This window comes from Lygodium microphyllum, chromosome 7 (genome assembly GCF_053477565.2).
Source record: "Lygodium microphyllum isolate KBCC chromosome 7, Lygodium_microphyllum_v1.1.10, whole genome shotgun sequence".
NCBI classification, from domain to species: Eukaryota; Viridiplantae; Streptophyta; class Polypodiopsida; order Schizaeales; family Lygodiaceae; genus Lygodium; species Lygodium microphyllum.
Window position 1 is genome coordinate 99,033,050 of NC_141141.1, and position 15,284 is coordinate 99,048,333.

At 41.7% G+C, this 15,284-nt stretch overlaps 1 pseudogene across 3 annotated transcripts; it reads left to right on the top strand.

Annotated features, from left to right (window-relative positions):
- The first annotated feature begins 10,542 nt into the window (after positions 1-10,542).
- Positions 10,543-14,734, top strand: LOC148033749 (S-adenosylmethionine decarboxylase proenzyme 3 pseudogene; annotated as a pseudogene). Of its 3 annotated transcripts, XR_015691368.1 has the most exons (3): positions 10,544-11,574; positions 11,726-11,881; positions 12,823-14,734. The product of XR_015691368.1 is annotated as an S-adenosylmethionine decarboxylase proenzyme 3 pseudogene, transcript variant X2 (transcript). The 3 variants fall into 3 exon arrangements; XR_015691367.1 differs by having other exon boundaries at positions 10,543-11,574; positions 11,678-14,734; XR_015691369.1 differs by having other exon boundaries at positions 10,543-11,574; positions 11,731-14,734.
- The last annotated feature ends 550 nt before the right edge of the window (positions 14,735-15,284 follow it).

Genomic DNA, 15,284 nt, shown 5'->3' on the forward strand with positions numbered 1-15,284 from the left:
TCTACTCAAGTCGTTGATCTTCTGAGTTGTGTTTAGATACATGTATTATGGAATTAACTTGCTTCAGTTAAATACATTATTTGAATGTGATTATGGGATGGCTGTGCTTTTTTTTTTATAAATTGAATGCATGTTTAGATGCATATGTTAATTAGTTACATGTCACTTTTTAGGTTTTGGTGTGATTATTGGGTGTTTGTGCTAATTTTTGTGTATATAACTAAGCAAATAGGTAAGCTTGCTCTATTTTATGTGATATCAATTGAGTATGATTTATTATTGATAGCTCTCTATTCTACAACTTCATCCACACTATTAAATTGATTAAAATGTAAAGAAGGGAGTGGATGTATGCGTATTGAGTGTTGCATTTGTTTAGGTTATTTATTTACATGTTTTTGATTGCATGCATGTCAGTTTTAAATTCTTGTTGATATGTTATTTTAGGATGGGAAGGCCTAAAAAGGATAAGCGTCAAAGATTGCTTGAGCAGATTGGGATTCCTTTTCCAAATGCAGAATGTGTAGAGAATGAAAGTGCAAATGGTATTCTTAATGGGAAAAAGAGAGTATATGTTCATAGCTATGTATCCTCATGGAAGCTTCTCTATCCTTGGTCGTATTCAATCTTGGATGAAGAGGGGAAGGAGTGAGTGAAGTGCTCAATTTGCACTTCATTGAACATGCCAAATCCTTTTGGAGGAAACGGTGTTAGATATGATCAATGCCCCACCCTCATTAGGTGCTACCAATGATCCATGGTGCTCAAAGTTGTAAGGCCCCCATTATGAGGAGAAGCCAAATGTAAGCCCGGACATTGGTTGGGTCCTGACTTGTATATCAGATGAGGTCTATGTGACCAGATGGCAAAAAGCTGACTGTTGTGGGTCTAATCTTTGGGTTAGACGGAGTGGTTAAGCTGGTAGCAACTCGAGGCACATTGCATTGAGTTGCGTGGTAAGGGAGTTAAAAGGGGCCCCTATTGTGGGGTCCGGGGGCCGCGGCCCGATGGTAAAGGGAATATTCCCTGGCCGACTAGTGGAGGCTCATATGGTAGGTCGGTCAGCAGGCCGACCTAACGACCTTCGCGGGCCATAAAAGCTAAACCCCTTCGCAGCCATCACACACTCATCTTTCACCCAGTCAGAGTTCTTGTTCCAGCTAGCCTTAAACTCTTCACCTATCTTCTGTCTAGATCGCCATCTAAGCTTCACACAATGGAAGCGCACGGGTGGACAGAGCCATCTTTGTATCAGTTGTTTGGAGTTAAAGAATTTACTGATTCTCCTCTTATCTGTTGTGTACTCTCTATCCCTTTCTCAGATTCTGTTCGTTGTGCCGTGTAATATTTTACATGGTATCAGAGCCCAGGGGGCTCTAGAGATCGGAGAGCGTGCAAGAGGCAAAGGCTTCAACAGCAAAGAGAAACGATGTCGACTCCGGGAAGCAGTTCTGGCGCATCAGAAAGCGGTGCAGGAGGTGGTGCTGTTGTACCGGCTATTCAAACACTGAGGATTCGTCCACCAACCTTCAGCGAAGGCAAGTTAGATGGTACAAACTACACCTTGTGGAAGTTCAAAATTACAACTATCCTTGATTCTTATGAGCTTCTGGAGACTGTGCTGGGGACTGACGCAGAACCACAGCCTACCCCCGACCCATCAAATCCTAGTGTGATGATTTCTCCGAATGCAGATCTTCTACGAGCTTGGAAACAAAGGAATGCAGATGCATTGTGTGCCTTAGTTACAAGCTGTTCTGACAGTGTTTTGACTCTGATTCAACATACAACCAAAGCGTCAGAGGCTTGGAATGTACTAAGGAGTCAGTATGAAACACGAAACCAAACAAGGATTCAAAACTTGGAGAATCAACTAGCAGCGGAGAAGTTTGCTGAAGGAGAGACGGTTGAAGCATTTATCACTCGGATTGAGAATCTGTGCGACCAGATGGCTGGCGCTGGGATACAAAAGACTAGCGAAGAGCTAGCTCGGAGGTGTCTTCGGATTTGTCCACAAAAGTTTGATGGACTAGTAACTGCCCTTAATACTCAGGTGAGACCTCAAGCTTTGACTTTTGAGGAGTTTTGTGCATTATTAATGGAGGAGGAGTTGAGGCTGAAAGCCCGAGAAGGAAGCAACAATGGAGATGCTGCATTCTTTGCCAATGCAAAAGGCAAAGGTGTTTCCTCCACCAAAAATGATGGTGACAAAAAGAAGAAGGGCGGCAAGAAGAAGTTTCAAGGAGAGTGCTTCTACTGTAAGAAGAAAGGACATGCAATTGCAGATTGTCGTGTCAAGAAGGCAGATGAAAAGAATGGTACCCTTAAAAGTAATGGGAAAGAGACAGCCAATACGGCTGAAGCAGAGTTGGAATTATTCATGGCGACCATTGAGGAAGTGTGCTCCTCGGCGCAAGAAGAATCTACCACTGACTCTTGGGTGTTGGATAGTGGGGCCTCCCGTCACATGACCAACAAGAAAGGTCTATACAGTTCTATGCAGCCTCTACAAGAATCCATCACTGTGACGGTTGGAAATGATGCTAAATGCCCTGCTGCGGGCACAGGTACTACTTCTTTTGTTGCTGCAAATGGTGAAGTCAAAAAGCTTTCAAATGTGTTATATGTTCCCGAAATCAGGAGAAATCTCTTATCAGTTGCTGCCATAACTGATCTTAGTCATGAAGTGAGGTTCAAGAAGACAGGTGCAGAAATTATTGATAGTGCTGGCACAATTGTTGGCAAAGGAGAAAGAAGGAACAACTTGTATGAGCTAAGTGCTCTTACAGCCACCGCTGGAGTGGGCACAAGTAAGCTTTGGCATGAAAGGTTTGGACACATCGGATTTGCAGTATTGAAGGAGATGCAAAAGCAAGGTATGGTTGCTCACCTACCTACAATAACTGAATTGAAGGAACCATGTGAAGCTTGTATGATGGGCAAGCAACAAAGAAAGGCATTTCCACAAGAAAGCAAGAATAGAGCACAGGCTTCTCTAGAGTTGGTGCATGCTAACTTGTGTGGTAAGATGCCTACACAGGCCTTGGGGGGGTCTTCTTATTTTATGTTAATTGTCGACGACTACAGTAGGAAGATGTGGGTGTACTTCCTTCGTGATAAGGCTCGAGCTTTTGGTAAGTTTAAAGAATGGCTAATACTTGTTGAGAATGAAACAGGGAAAAGTGTGAAGAAATTTAGAACAGATGGTGGTGGTGAGTTCAACTCAAAGGAGTTTGAAGGCTTTTGCAAGAGCAAAGGGATCAAGCGTCAATTGACGACGCCTCACACACCTCAGCAGAACGGTGTTGTGGAACGCAGGAATCGCACCATTGTGGAGATGGCAAGATGCATGCTAAAGGGCAAGGGATTGCCTAACCGTTTTTGGGCTGAAGCTGTTAATACTGTAGTCTACATTCTAAATCGGAGCTATACAAAGGCTCTCAAGGGAAAAACACCTCATGAGGTTTACACTGGTAAGAAACCATTTGTTTCACATTTCAGAATTTTTGGATGTGAATGTTATGCACATGTTCCAGATGAGAAGAGAAACAAGTTACAACCAAAAAGCAGAAAATGTATCTTCTTGGGTTATAGTGATGAGCAGAAGGCTTACAAGTTATATGACCAAGAGGCAAAGAAGATCATCGCGAGTCGTGATGTGGTGTTCAAGGAGGAGCCGCATACAGTGGAGGAGGAGAAGACAAGTTCTTCCACTTTATCATCAAGCGAAGAAGTAGTCCATTATGAACCTGTCTCGAGAGCTATCCCTATCCTTAAGGAGGAGGAAGCATCATCTTCAGATGATGAGGAAAAAGTTCACCAACCTGACATCACCCCACCAGAAAAGCCATTGCCGCGCTGGGTGAAGCAGCTCTATGACCACAATAATCCTATGCCTGCATCTGTTGAGGAGAAGGCAGACGGACCAAGGAGGTCTCAGAGAATAGAGGAGCAAAGGAGGGCTTCTGCTCACATAGTCAATATGGCCTTGATGGTTGAGATTATGAGAGAAGTAAAGGAGCCAACTGACTTAGAAGAAGCACTTGCAGATCCATCATGGAAGGATGCTATGCAGGCGGAGTATGACAGCATAATGAAGAATGACACTTGGGAGCTAGTGGATCGACCAACAAAGCGGAAGGTTATTGTCACCAAGTGGATCTGGAAGGTAAAGTACAAGGCTGATGGTACCTTAGAAAAGTACAAAGCTAGACTGGTTGCCCAAGGATTTTCACAAGTTGAAGGGTTTGATTTTCAAGAGTCATTTGCCCCAACTGCCAAAATGACCACTATTCGCACAGTACTTGCAGTGGCTGCCCACAAGAAGTGGCCAGTGTACCAAATGGATGTTAAGTCAGCGTTCTTAAATGGTGACCTCAAGGAGGAGGTGTACGTGGCTCAGCCACCAGGGTTTGAGGCCCCCCATTCTGAGAACAAAGTGTGTAAACTGAAGAAGGCATTGTATGGGCTGAAACAAGCCCCCAGAGCATGGTACCATCGGATAGATAGGTTCTTTTTAAACCTAAACTTCAAAAGATGTGCCTCAGATGCTAACTTGTATGTTTACAGGGATGGTAAAAAGTCTGTAGTGATTGTCCTATATGTGGACAACCTTCTTATTACAGGTGACTATGAAGATATGATCAACCAAACTCGAAAGGCTTTGAGTTCTGAGTTTGAAATGACAGACTTGGGCTTGCTGCACTATTGTTTGGGGATTGAAGTCTGGCAAGAGCCAGGAAAGATCTTCATCTCTCAGAAGAAGTATGCATGGGAGATCTTGAAGGCATTTGGCATGACCGAGTGCAAGGAGATAGCTACACCTATGGAGGTGAATGCAAAGTTATCCGTCGAGGATACATCAGCATTAGCAGACATTGGGAGGTATAGGAGGTTGGTCGGCAGTCTGATCTACTTGTGTAACACCAGACCAGATATCAGTTTTGCTGTTGGTGTTTTGAGCAGGTTCTCAAATAAACCTCATGAGAGTCATTGGAAGGCTGGGATGCGGGTGCTCAGATACTTGAAGAAAACTCTTGACTATGGTATCACATACAGTTTCGGAACTTCTCTTGTGGGGAACTGTGACTCAGATTGGGCAGGAGACATTGATTCCAGGAAGTCAGTTTCTGGTTATTGTTTCTCTTTGGGTTCAGGAATTTTCTCTTGGATTAGTAAGAAGCAACCAACAGTGGCATTGTCTTCTACCGAAGCAGAGTACAAGGCAGCTTGTTTTGCTACATGTGAGGCCGTATGGTTGAGAAGGATTCTATGGCATATGGGAGTGCAGGATGAAGAACCAACTGTCCTGAGATGTGACAATCAGAGTTGCATCGCCATTGCCAAAAATCCAGTGTTTCATGCACGCACCAAACATATAGAGATCCAGTATCACTATGTGCGTGATTTGATGGAGGATGGGATAGTGGAATTGGTCTACTGTCCAACAGAGGAGAATGGAGCAGATATCTTCACCAAAGCACTTACGAAGGATCTGCTTCAAGTTCATCTTCAAAGACTCGGCATTGGGCCGAGGAGATAGTTCACCTATGGGTGGACATTGAGGGGGGGTGTTAGATATGATCAATGCCCCACCCTCATTAGGTGCTACCAATGATCCATGGTGCTCAAAGTTGTAAGGCCCCCATTATGAGGAGAAGCCAAATGTGAACCCGGACATTGGTTGGGTCCTGACTTGTATATCAGATGAGGTCTATGTGACCGGATGGCAAAAAGGTGACTGTTGTGGGTCTAATCTTTGGGTTAGACGGAGTGGTTAAGCTGGTAGCAACTCGAGGCACATTGCATTGAGTTGCGTGGTAAGGGAGTTAAAAGGGGCCCCTATTGTGGGGTCCGGGAGCCGCGGAAGCGGCCCCTGGCGAGGGGGTCCTAGGGGGGCCAGCGGCCCCCCTGGCGGGGGTCCGGGGGCAGCGCCCCCGGCCCGATGGTAAAGGGAATATTCCCTGGCCGACTAGTGGATGCTCATATGGTAGGTCGGTCAGCAGGCCGACCTAACGACCTTCACGGGCTATAAAAGCTAAACCCCTTCACAGCCATCACACACTCATCTTTCACCCAGTCAGAGTTGTTGTTCCAGCTAGCCTTAAACTCTTCAACTATCTTCTGTCTAGATCGCCATCTAAGCTTCACACAATGGAAGTGCACGGGTGGACAGAGCCATCTTTGTATCAGTTGTTTGGAGTTAAAGAATTTACTGATTCTCCTCTTATTTGTTGTGTACTCTCTATCTCTTTCTCAGATTCTGTTCGCTGCGCCGTGTAATATTTTACAAAAGGTAGCACTACCATTCAAAAGCAAGCATTGGCTATCCATAATGCCTCTAAGTCGCATAAGTTAGCAGTTCAGCGCAAAAGCTTTATGGTTGGTGAAAATGTAAAGCATATTGAAAAGCATGTGGAACTTATGGTAGACAATGAGAAGTGTAGAATTATTAGTGTTATATAAATCATGTATAGGGTTTCCATAAAGGACATGTCTTTAGACGCATTTGCAGATGAATGTAAATTTCTTATGTATATGAAAACTCCTAGCATGCCTCTTTCTTGCAAGTATTCAGCTTATATCAATCCATCCTCTGGAAAAGTTTTTCTCTCAGCCATGTATATAGTATATTGGGAAAAACTCAAGGAGGAGATTGGGCACAGTCCGTTTTTTTCTATCATTGTAGATGAAAGCACGGATAGAAGGTTTGAGAAGCATCTCATCCTTTATATCACATACTTAAAGGATGGTGGTGTAGGCTCTCCTAAAACCTCCTTTGTGAAACTCATTGGTATTGATGATGGAAAGGCTCAATCCATGTATGAAGGCATTATGAAAGTGCTACATCAATTAGATCTTCCACTTTCTAAAATGGTTGCTATGGGCTTGGATGGTGCTGCATCTATGGTTGGAAGAAGATCTGGATTATTTGCAAAGCTTTGCAAGGATGTACCACATTTGCTTAGGGTACACTGTATTGCCCATAAGGAAGCACTTGTAGTTAAAGATCCATGTGAATGCTTTGCAGATATTAGCTATGTGGATAGCTTTGCCAACAAAGTTCGAGAATGGATAGGAAATTCGTCTCTTCGAAGAGCCGAAGTGAGCAAGCTCATGCTTGCCTTTTTACCAAGAAATTATGAGATAATGAGAATTCATGGTGTGAGATGGTTGTCGCGTGGAAATGTCATGAAAAGGTATACATTTGTTTAGTTATTAGCTTTAGATTAGGTTCATTCTAATTTTATTCTTGTTTTTTTAAAAAACCTAGTTGTTTTGTTATTGTAGGTTGGTGAAAGTGATGCCTATATTGTTGGAATATTGAAAGACAAAGTATCCAGCAATGTATAAAAAAGCAACAAATTTTCACTTGCTATTTATTATTCATTTCATGGCAAATGTACTTAAAGAAACTAATGTATTGAGCCAAAAATTTCAAGAAAATGATTGTGACATTACAATGATTGGAAGAGAAATAGATGTGCTTATCAATCTCTTGAAGGGTTGATATTTGACTGATACATTTGCAAATGGATCCAAATACTTAACTAGCTTCATTAAGGCAACAAACAATGGAGTGTTCTCAGTGAATGACAAAGAAGGTGTTATACATCTACATGTGTTGCAGTTCACTTCATTAGTGGGCAAAGCACAAGAGATCACTTTTGATGAATGTACATGGTTAGCAAGGACTTTTATTCAGAGGTTGATAATCAACTTTGATGAAAGGTTTCAAGATCATCACTTGTTCAATGCAGCAAAGCTATTTTCTCCTAAAAACTATCTTAAAGATCCACAAATTCGAGGCCAATCAGTTCGACAATATCTCTCTCAACTTTGTGAGAAATTTGGTAAAGGAGAGAGGTCTTTGATTCAGCCCGACCAATGTGAAGGTGAGTTGCAAAGATTTTTTCTATATCTCTTTGAATCCTATCCCTCAAAGGGACTTCTTGAAGCTTGGAGACAATGTGGTGGGGAAGTAGAATGGATGCAAATGTTTCCCGCTTTGTACAAGTTATGGCAGATGATGGTAGTCCTACCTACAAGTTCAACTGCTTGTGAAAGAGGGTTTTCAAAACAGAATCGTGTTAAAAGTGATGAGAGATCATGTTTATCTCTCACCACTTTAGATATGCTCATGTTCATGTCTCTTTCTTCTCCAAAAAACTTGGAAGAAGTAGATTGGGATTTGATTTTTGAGGTATGGAAAAATATGAAGGTGAGACGCACTCAAGCTTTAGGGGCATCATAAGAAATAAAAACAATGACTTTTGGATATTATACTATGTCATGGGCATTGTACAAGAACTTTTTGTAATCATTTCAACATTTTGTTGGCAACTTGCCTAAATTTATATGATATGCAATGTACATGCCCTCTTATGAGTACTACGACAATAGGAATTTTTTGTAATGATCTTTAACTTTTTTTTTGGCAACTTGCCTAAATTTATATGATATCAAATATACATGTTCTCTCTTTTTCATGTATTTAAGTCTATTTGTAAGTGCTTTAAAAAAAAATTGATATAAATAGTAGCTGTTTTTTTGTAAGTCAAGATAGCTTTGTCCTTATAAGTACTTTAAAAAGATTTGAATATAAATAGTAGCTATTTTTTTAAAGTTAATCTAGCTTTGTCATCCATGTTATATGTAATCCATAGCTTTTTTTGATACATGGGTAAACTTTTAAGTTTTAGGTAACATTAGTTTTTAATTGTATGACACTTGAGTAGTTTAAAATAATTTTACTTCAATGTAATCCTTGATTTTAAAGTGCATATGTTATACATAGATTGGTTATTTTCTTTGACTTTTTTAATACATGTTGTCAAAAATATGACTTTCTACTTTACTTACATATTCAAATGCTATAATATAGTGCTTATCAATATGCTTCAATTTTAAAATACATAGTATGTAATACTTTTAAAAGCATTGTTTCTTATTTGTACGATATCTAAGCAATTTAAAATAGTTTAAGCTTCAATTCAATTTTTAAAATTGATTTCATTATGTAAATTCTCAATTGCATATATAATCTAACCCAACTTTACTTGTGTTATAGGTGGATTCGACTATTCTACTCTTATACTACAATATATGAGAGTTGAAGTAAACTTTTAAAAAACATCCTTCGACTTAGAAATGCTCATTAAAAATTGTACTTATCTAATGAAGGTTATTCCATATTTTTAGCCATCATTTTTGAAGTGCAAACTCATTTTTGCCCTTCAAAAAGAAAAGACATGGTACCCTTCAAATTTGAAGGGCTGGTATGGATATTTTCCGGATTTTTCAACCCATTTTTGGTTTGTACGCTAGGCCTTTTAAAAAATATCGCGAGTGGAGAGTCGTCGAGAGTCACGAAAGGGTCACGGGATTTTTATGAATGGTGTGCTTCCTGGTTTTTGTTTTTTTGGGGGGGGGGGGGGAGGGGGGGGATGGGGCCACGTGGCAGGGATGGTCAAGACTCAAATGCACTGAAAAGCCTGGCCAGCGCCACGCTGGCAGCACGGCTGGCGGGGAAAAAGCGGTAGGGACACTAATGCGGTCCGACGTGGCAGCGAGCAGCTTGTTGTTTTCCTCTTGCGAGGAGCTTCTTGTGTCTTGTTCTTTGGTCCGTAATACTATAATATATCATATTTTGTTTATATATATGGTTTTTTATACATAACGCGCCATCCGATGCGAGGGACTCTCAACACCAAACACGTGTCCAGGGTGGGGCCCGCACAGTCCGCGTGCCCTCAGGAAGCTCCCCTCGCGACTCGCGAGTCGCCCCCCCACCCCAGTCCACTTGCTCCTGTCTGTCTCCCTCCTGCAATCATCAATTCTTGATCGTACCCGGTGGAGGAAGCATGCAGTTATCCCAGTACATGGGAAATTTTCCCCCCCTTTTTTGGTTAACATTAGAACGCATGGTCGTGAACCTTGGCAGGAAGGATCGCATTCGATGTCCCAATCATGTCTGCATATGTTTCTCTCTCTCTCTCTCTCTCTCTCTCTGTCTCTCTGTCTCTCTCTCAGAGTCTCTCCCCCGTTCTTCCTTTGGGTGCTCAGAGCTCTGGGAAAAAGTGCTTACGATGCCCTTTGGCCCATATTCCAATCCCTTGAAAAGGGATTCATAGTACATATTGCTAAAATACTTAGTGTGGGGCATGATCGGTGTAGGTACTAGAACCTGAAGGCTGAAACAGACGCATCGAGAGAGAGAAAGAAAGTATGTGCGCGCGCGCGCGCATGCGTGCGCACGCTTGCTTGAAGATTGACTGGGACATGATCAGTGTATAAGTGTATAAGGAAGAGAAGAGAGAGAATCTCCTTGAATACTCACTGGGACATGATCGAGAGAGAGAGAGAGACAGAGAGAATCTCCTTGAAGACTCAGAGGGACTGTGGGACATGATCAGTGTGTATTTATATATTTTTACGGGCATGATTAATTGAGGAACTGGGACATGATCAGTGTGGAATGAGAGATCTGTGAGAGAGAGAGAGAGAGAGAGTAGTGCTTAAGAGTCGAAATTTATAGTGTGTATACACCCATATCTAAATGCACAAGCCAGCAACGAATGGTTCGTAGCCCAGACAAGGGCCCTCCGTTGTTAGCCCAATAATGATATCCCTCCGCAAGCTTCCATTCTAGATATACAGCTCATCATTGATATACAGCATTGCCATTTTCCCATCACTTACCAAGAGAATGAATCCTTCTTCTGCTGGCCACTCACATCCCTGCCGCAACTAGGGGCCAAGGGTCCCCTTCCCCTTTCTCCTTGTAAGGTGTGGTGCATGTCACATGTGTGGGCAAATGCAGCTCATAGATAACCTCACTCTTACCTGGATCAATGGATTCTCGCATTGTGCAAACCCTCCAATAGGAAGACTATCCAATGATTTAAACGTTTCTTTCACACAAGCCAATTGCAGCGCTCGCTCTATCTTACCAAGCTTAAGGGCCTACCCCATTGCTCTCATTTTCAAAACCAAAAATCACAGAGTAAATCCATCTCTGGTAAAAACGCATATTTATATGTTAAAAACTCTCATATATTTTCCACACTTCATTTTCAAAGAGGCATTCAGTGGAAGGCTTTTGAGGCTATTTCAACACTGGTATCCTCACTCTCGTTCTTTTTCCTTTCTTTCACATCCTAGTGTGACATGCCTCTTATGCCTTCTCGAGTCCTAGGCATGTTTCTTTTTTCCCCATACATTAAACCAGTAAAGAAGAGTGTCAATTCAACGACTTGAAATCCACTTTGTTTGGGAAATCTGTATATGTAGATATATGTATCTATATATATGTTGTCCACATTCAGATTCCTTGGGGTCTGCCTTCAGCTTTCCAAGTTTTCTTCCCGTGTCTCTCTCACACACATGAGAGCCTTTTGCTTCAACTTGGGCATCCTCTACTCTGCAATCAAGTTCATGAACTCTTCCCAGGCAGTCTCAAGCATCTAACTGTATGCAGAGAAACTGGCTGAGCAATCATACAGCAGAGAATGAGCATCTTTATGGGTATCATGCAGAAGCGTTCATCACTTCGTGCCCCTTAATTCCTGAGTGGTAGGTGCCTGTGTTGTCGATGCTAACATGGCACAGCTAATAGAGAAACTCACTGTTTTTGTTTGTCCCCTGTAACATCCATTCCTTCTCTGGCTTTGTGCAGAGAAGCTTGTTTTCAATTTTCAATTTGACATCCATCCGGCTTGTGCAGAGCAGCTTTAACCATTGCAATTTCCACATGGGTCAGCACACCAAAACCAGCAGAAACAACAAAGCTGAGCATTATGAAACCCCTCTGGGCTACAAAGTTGAGAATGTGCGCCCACTTGAACTCACTGAGAGATACCATTGTGCTGCCTACTGCAACGTAAGTAGACCTCAGACTCCTTTGGCAACACTTTCGACGCATCGGTCACATGTGCTAAGCCAACATATGAAGGCTTCAAAGCTCACTTCAAAGTCAATGCTTTACATTCTACTGAAGAATGGATGATTTGTGAGCTTTTTCTACACAAAAAAAGAAAGTGTCATCTATGAGCTTCAACAGATGCTTCTGAACTTTAAACCATGATGTTCTGCAAAAGTAAAGTATGTTACCAAGGGTTTGGTGATCTCCAACTAGTTAAGTTTTACATCAACGATTGTAGAAAACTCTAGCTTTAAACTTTGCACAGCCCTACTACAGTGTAATGCGTGTCTGCATGCTCAGCACACAAGCTGTCCATTTGGTTGCATATTTGGAACAGGCATGCATGATAATGGATTATTGCACATATTTAACTATTCAAATGGTCTTATTGGCTTCTAATTGATAATCAGACATTGAAGCTATAAACGTTCAGTAACTATCAACCGTCATTTCTTCGTTGATATCCATACCAGCTTCTTCAGTGTGCCTCTGTTTTTGGTGGTGTAGGTATACTGTTTGTATAGGTAGTTGTTCCAGCAGTTGAATGTAGAACTTTGGCTTTGGTAATGGTTAGTCATCACAGCAGTCAAATGGCAAGCTTGGTTTTAGATTAGCATTAACCGATCATGTCATATTAAGCAATGAAATGTTGTGAGAAACTACACCCTATGTAACCTGTGTACCCGCTCACATCAGTTCCTATCATTGCACTCACTCTGACTAAATGGTGCAGAACTTTATCAGGCATGGTTTCAGATGTGTAAAGTTAAAGCCAAGCTGTTCATATCTTGTCAAAAAAGTTGGTGGCTCTGTCAATAAGTATTCGGTTCCGTCATGCATGCATTTCAAAACAGTCTGCACTTTAAGTAATCCAAACTAATGCATTCTTGTTTTTGCAGTGCATGAGGCAGCCATCTTAATCTATCTAAGTACTGCCTCTAATCTGCTATCTGAGGTGAACTGCCTGTAATCTGCTATAAGTCTCTTATCTTGAAGCAACAGTCATGGGTTTGGAGATGCAGAGTGTCTCTCCACCGAATGCAGAGGCTCTGCTCACACCCTTCGTGTCAGGCTTTGAGGGAGTAGAAAAAAGGCTAGAAGTGCAGTTTCTTCCAACTGCAACTGCAAAACCAGATGGTCTTCGATTGTTAAACCGTACAGAAGTTGACATGCTACTTGAGGTTGCAGAGTGCACCATAGTTTCTGAACTGCATAATGGCCTATTTGACTCCTATGTACTCTCAGAATCAAGCCTCTTTATCTACCCTTTTAAGATCATAATCAAGACATGCGGCAGGACTCAATTGCTAAAATGCCTCAAATTGCTGTTGACATATGCTTCTGATCTTTCCTTAGAACCTGGCAATTGCAAGTACACCCATGGGACATTCATATTTCCTCTAGAACAGCCTCACCCTCACACTTCTTTTACTGAGGAGGCGAAGTTCTTGGATAATACTTTCAGTGATATGATACTCAATGGATCAAGAAAAGCATACATCATGGGGAAAGATAGCAGGAATTGGTATCTTTATTCGGCCACTAGCAGCCAAGCTATTGCCAGGATGGAAGAAGTGTACACTGTAGAGGTGTGCATGACTCAGTTGCACAAAAATTTTGCAGCACACTTCTTCAACCCATGGGGCACCAAATCTGGCAAAGACATGACCACACTGGCTGGTTTTGGTAAACTCCTTCCTAATGCAGAAGTGTGTGATTTCTCCTTCGTCCCCTGTGGATATTCAATGAACAGCATGGAGGGAAATGCCTTCTCAACCATACACATAACCCCTGAGGAGAAGTATAGTTATGCAAGCTTTGAGATCATGGGCTATGATCCACTTCGCATGAGTTTTCAAGCCTTGATTGATCAGCTTTTAATGTCTTTTAAACCTGGCAAAGTTGTCATATCAATTCATGGCCCTCAACAAGGCAAAAACATCATTGACTTGGACTTGTCAACACACATTGAATTGAACTATGTTAGGGATTACTCTCAAAGGCAAGAGTTGCCTGGAGGTAGCGTCATTTGGTTTCAAACCCTTCATGCAATTGACTATGAGAAGAACACTGTTTCTTCCACGGTCAGTAGCCTTGCTACCAGTGATGATGAGGATGAGCAATGATAAAGCATCAGACACAGAAGTAAAAACAAAGTGAATGCAAGAAAGATCTTGTCAGGTGGTACGGATAGTGAATGAGAAGTGCACAAGCGATGCAGATGCATTGAAACTTGAGTGGCTGATGATCAACCTTAGTTTACATAAACCAATAGATGCAACAAATGGTGGCAGAGATGCTAATGGGACTAGTGAAGAAGGCAAGCAACAACTGTCTTACAGTCCAAAAAAAGACTTTGTTCATGTATAGAGCCTGGACACCCCTTCACTATAGTTGCTGCCTATAGAAACAAATATAAAGAACTCTCCTAGCACAGATGATAGATGAGCACACCATGTACAGACAAAAAAATATGTATAAACTAGGCTATCTTGGCATAGCAGACACAAAAAGACCCAAAAATCAAAACAAAACTCTCCACCTCCGTTATGAACATGCCCATAAGTGGCTACACTTGCTATAATAAAATTTCAAACTTCTGATATTGTTGGCTAGATTGTGCATCAGTTTGAACATTGGCTACTGAAGAAGAGCATAGTCAATATCAAGCTTGTGTGGAGTCATTAATTTTGTGGTAAGGCGTATGACTAGAACAACAAAGCGGTCTTGGTGATTTGTTAACACTGGCTTTGTTTGGTCGTTGTCACTATCACCATAACTCGTGTCTTAAGAAACTTGCACTGTGTTACATGACTCAGATTGTATGCACAGATACCAAGAACAGCAAATCAACAGTGTTGATTCACTGGGCCTTGGCTTGGATTGATCACTAACATGACAATTCATGTTAAAACTTGCATCACATTGCATGGCTCAAGTTTCATACCAAGATACTCAGAGAAAGGCCAGTCCCTACAATCATCTAATATAATAGGAAAATAACAACTTCTTAGCAAGGAAGTAGCTTATTTTTACAGCTCTCAAGCGATAAGAAGTCTTGGCTCAAGCTTATGAAAAACAAGGCCTGCTTGAAATAGGTCCAAGGCTGAGATGCTTGAACTTGGAAATGATCTCACAGTTCACTCAACAACATCTCACTATTGTGCATGTTGAAACGTGTCAGATGACATCTTGATAAGCTTTTCCACAGAGAATACAATAGAATTCAATGGATTTGGGATTCACAAAGCATGTATACAGGGCACTATAAGAAGATGGGTGTGATGATACACAGGTCCTATGTTTCTTTAGACACACAGATCCTATGTTTCTTTAGACATGCTGTATACCTCTGTTCCAT